The sequence below is a fragment of the Wasmannia auropunctata genome, unplaced genomic scaffold, assembly GCF_000956235.1.
Source record: "Wasmannia auropunctata unplaced genomic scaffold, wasmannia.A_1.0 LD336060.1, whole genome shotgun sequence".
Lineage (NCBI taxonomy): Eukaryota > Metazoa > Arthropoda > Insecta > Hymenoptera > Formicidae > Wasmannia > Wasmannia auropunctata.
The window spans coordinates 1528727-1529209 of record NW_012026830.1 but is presented as its reverse complement, the minus strand read 5'-3'; positions in this window follow the sequence as shown (position 1 = coordinate 1529209).

Sequence of the window (483 nt, the reverse complement as noted above, 5' to 3'; positions counted from 1 at the left end):
TTGTTTAATTGACTGTGAGCATGACTGACATTCTATGTCACCGTCAGGAAAAGCTCCTATATAAGTTTCGCAGTTTGGACAGACAGCATGAAATTGTATAAAAGTCCGTGGATTGAGTAACTTATCAATATTGTATTGCGAATTTGGGAACATTAGAGTAGGTGTTACAACATTTAATAAGCCAAACAGCTCAGTAATTGCGGTTAGAGATAAATTATGCCTAAGAGAGTAACGTAAAATCATTAGTAAAATTTCACCTTTATCGATTTCCTGCTGCACGGGATCATGTGAGGTTGGATTCGATAAAATAGAATCAATTAAATTTCGAAAAGTTACATTACTTTCATTTAAAAGTAATTGTTCTTCGGCAAGATATAGACATTCTTCATTTTCGTTTTGCATTTCATTTTCGGATAAATCATACGAACGATTACTTATATTATAAATATCATTATCTTCGATTGATTCTTCTTCGCCTACGCT